The sequence below is a fragment of the Pristiophorus japonicus genome, chromosome 3 (genome assembly GCF_044704955.1).
Source record: "Pristiophorus japonicus isolate sPriJap1 chromosome 3, sPriJap1.hap1, whole genome shotgun sequence".
Lineage (NCBI taxonomy): Eukaryota > Metazoa > Chordata > Chondrichthyes > Pristiophoridae > Pristiophorus > Pristiophorus japonicus.
Window position 1 is genome coordinate 191,823,040 of NC_091979.1, and position 4,276 is coordinate 191,827,315.

Here is a 4,276-nt window from a genome sequence, read left to right on the forward strand (position 1 = left end):
GGAGAGTCACTGAGAACCCTGGTGTGTTCCCCGTAGATGGCAAACCCATCAAAATGTTGGTAAAATTGTAAGTGCCTGCTTCTAATCCTCTTAAGTAGCATTCAACTACCTCCTAACTATCCTAATTAACTGGCCCGCCACTTACTGTTGGGTCTGCGATCTGCATGCATTCCTAACATGTCAAAAACTGACACGGAGGCAGGTTTAGAGTGGGATCCCGACCCGGTGTCAATCTCGGCCATTTTGACAGTGGTCCCACCTCCAAACCTACACTCGCAGGGCGGGAAGATTCCGGCCCACTAGTGGGCAAGAACAGATGATGTTGACAGGGACAGCAGTGGAGACACCTCGCTGGAGGGCGCAGGATGCTCCAAGCTGTGCTCAGCTGCATGTAGACGCTAAGCTCGGGGACCATCGAGAAAGAGGCCGATCTTGGAGGGGCAGCAATAATTGCATGAGGCTCTGGCAGTTTTTGCAGCCGCAATGTCTACAAGTGTACAGAGAATTGAGGAGTCCATCTCCAACATGAGCAGCAACATCTCACAGGCAATGGCGACGATGTGCTGTTCCATGGAAAGGATGACCACCTGCATGGAGCAGCAAATGCGGCAGTTCAACGAGAACATGCTTGCTGTGAACAACAGATTTCAAATGCTCATTGACCTCATCTCGAGCAGGGATATAAACGTAGACTTGGGTCTTCATCATCCCACTGATGTGCAGTAAGCTGCTCTCCAGCTCCTTGCTAGTAGGGAAGTGTGGGTGGCCCATGAGAAGGATGCTCTGCTCAAAGCGATCCCACTTCTCCCTCATTGCCTCCTCTCAGTCAGAGTCCCACATGCTGTCTCGGATCTCGATGGCTGAGTCTGTCCCTGCACAGTTGCAGGAGGAGCAGTCTTTGGCTCCAAAACCCAGAGAGTATTTGCCAAAAATATCAAAGCAGTCTCAGCAGGGCAGTAAGCAGGCTGCCTCTACCTCTGCTGAAGCCACAGGTGTTGCACCTCGTTAAAACACGTGGAAAAGAAAAAAGACACATTCGTAGATGCACAAGGATATGCACATGGTGTATGAAAACATTTTAATGTTACGTGTTGGATATAATTATGATGCACATAAATTTATTTCCTTGCACAACTTTCTCGTCTTGTCCATTTTTGCCTGCTACCTGGGAAGTGGCTTTGTCACTTGGAGTGGATGGTGAGGCATTATTTAACCTCAGGCTATGGGGGTTTGGGTGACAGGAGTGGCTTGGTCATTGTACTACTTTGTGGTGTTGTTGGTTTGAGGTGGGGGGGAAGTTAGTACAGCATCTGGCAGCCATATGGGTGCACTGGTGTGTTAAGTAAATTGTGAGGCCATCCTGGGCCTCCCGTGCAGCAATGTGCACTGCTGCTGTTGCCATCTCCACCTCAGGTTCCTCCTCCTCCTCCTCCTGCTCATGTTCCACCTGTTCCTCCTCCCCCACCTCCTCCTCCTGATCTTGTCCCATCTGTTCCTCCTCCTCCTCCGAAGAGGCTCTGTGCCTTGCTCCTCCTGCAGTTCCAATCCTCGCTGCTGTGCTATGTTGTGCAGTGTGCAGCGTAAAACAATGATTCTCGAGACCCTCCAGGTCTGTCAAGGCATCTGAAGCACATCGTCATCATGCCGATTGCTTGCTCTATGACACACCTGGTCGACATGTGGCTGCCATTATAATGCTCCTCAGCCTCATTACTTGGCCTTCACAAGGGTCTCATTTGCCACGCCTTCAGTGGATAGACCTTGGGGCTGAAATTCAGCCTCCCGATAAGGCCTGTTACCGCCGGAAAGCGGCGGCCACGTGGCAGTGTCGAATGGCCGCCGCTCGTGAAATTCTCCCCGGTGGTTTTTCTGGCTGTGACCATATCCGCCCCACTCCCGCCCCTCTGCTGCCGAACCCTCCTAAGTGCGTCATCAAAGCGCGCACTTCCGATGTCCTGCCCAGCAAGCAAAATTCACCTGAGAAAATATTACGGCCGCCACCCGGTTCCCCCGACAGTTTTTTCTGTCGGTACAGTGTTTGCACTGTGTAAACTGGTGGTATGGACCCCATTAAAGGGGAGGGCGCACTGCCGCGGTCGCCATCTTATTTTTTTTTGTCGGCCGACTATCAGGTCGGCCCGACAATTATGCCCCCAGGTAAGGCCGGGCCTTCAACAGGCAGCCTGGCATCCCCTCTTGGGTGCCATGCTGCTGGACCGGCTGAATCTCTCCCTTGTAGCCCAGTGAACCTAACTTAAAAAGCTGCAGAGCTCACAGTGGCTCTCCCCTTTAACTAAAGGGGAGAGACGTATTGACGCGCCAGTGCAATGACGTCACCAGCCTGGCGCTGATAACTGACAGCGGCGGAGACTCCGTCCGACCTCCACTTCCGTCCCCATTATGACGGTCTCTCCGTTCACACCCCCGCGTCTGCCCCCATTATGACCGACTTCCTCCCCACTCGGAAAGAAACGACTAAGAGCTGAATTTCGCAAGATGGGCCGCTACATCCATTACGGCAGCCAAAACACACCAGAAACGGTAGGTGCGACCCATTTCCGGCGGGGGTGAATTTCGGCCCCCTTGTCTCCAATCAGCCAGCTGGTAAGTCTGTTTGGAGGTGTGAAGAGCCGAGGGAGGGTGGACCGGTGCAGGACGAAAGAGTCATGATAACTACCAGGGAATCTGGTGCATACATGCATGGTGATCTTTTTATGGTTGCAGACACACTGCACATTGAAGGCGTAGAAGCCCTTCTGGTTCACAAACACTCCTGGGCAATCTAGGGGTGCCTTGTTGGCTACATGTGTGCACTCATGGGAAGCCAGCCAGAGCCGCAAAGCCCAGCGTCCCTTCGGTATCACTGGCTTCGTCAGTGGCAAAGTTTACATAAGTGGCTGACTTGTGAAACATGGCATCACCACTTGTGGGTAGCCGACTGCGAGACCCTGCAAATGTCTGCTGCAGATCCCTGGAAGGAGCCTGAGGTGAAGAAGTTGAGGGCAGTGGTGACTTTGACAGCCATTGGGAAGGCTTGTCCACCAGGTCCTCTGGGCAGCAGGTCTTGTTCCAGCAAGCTATAAATGTCTGCGATGACCTGGCACTAAAGCCTGAGCCTCCTGAGCACTGCTGTTCAGTCATGTTCAGGAAGCTCATCCTCTGCCTGTATACTCTGTGTTGAGGGTATCGCCTCCAGCACGGTGCAGCCCTGCACTGATCCCCTCTCTCCTTTGGAGTATCAGGTTGGTGAGGAGAAGGCTGTTGGGGTTGTTGCTGCTGCTGGTGTTGCTGCTCTTGTTGGTGCTGGGGCTCATCTTGGTCCGATTCTGAGGTCCAAGGTGAGACAGCATAAGCGGCACCCATGCTGATCTGATAGATGGCAGGTAAAGTGGAGATCAGAGGCACAAATCTTCGATGTACTGATAGTGACTAGCAATGTGTCAAGAGTGGCTTCCGAGGTTGCAGAAATCACCTGCAAACTCCTGAAAGCAAAATCTCTGGATTTCCATTAGGCAAGGAAGCAGGTGTAAGGTGTGCATATTTATGCATTTTTCCAGCTGTCACTTAATGGAATTACACCATGGCCACTGAGCTCCCGCCTCCCCTTCACAGGCGAGGTTCCCAAGGTGCATGAAGTCCATTTGCAACCAGTTAAAGCTAAAACCTGATGTTAAGTCTCTCAACAAGTAGTTAACTACTTCTAACTCACAGAGCAGGTCTCCAGTCATCCTGGTTAACCCTTGCCACTGGATAAAGGCCTAGCTCTATCAAGCCTGTGTGGTGGCTGCTGTGCAACAGTCACCACACGTTAAAAAAATCCACACACAGGCATCTTCCATCCCCTCAATTGGAGTTCAGGACTGGAACATCGGGTCCTTCATTGAAACATCTGTGAACCCATGTTGAAGCAAGTCATCCTCGTTCGAGGGACTGCCTATGATGATGATGATGATGAACTGCTTCAATGAGGTCGCCCGCCTCTCCCAAGCGGGATGATGGTGGGTTTCCAACGGGCTGTCAATTTCCGCACTTTTAACCGCCAACCCGCACCCAAAACCGCACGCTCGGCACCGGGAAAATTCTGACCCTTGTGTCTTTAAAATACCTCTGCTTTGTTTGAACCTGGTGTAAAATGGAAGGAATCAATTAATAAGAAGCCTCTATTGTCAAAGGATAATAGGGACCATCTCGCTCTCTCCTTGATCTGAGGCAGTCTAACTTGCTTTCCTCAGTGACACGACTATACATGACAACCTTTGGATAACCTAGAAATGCC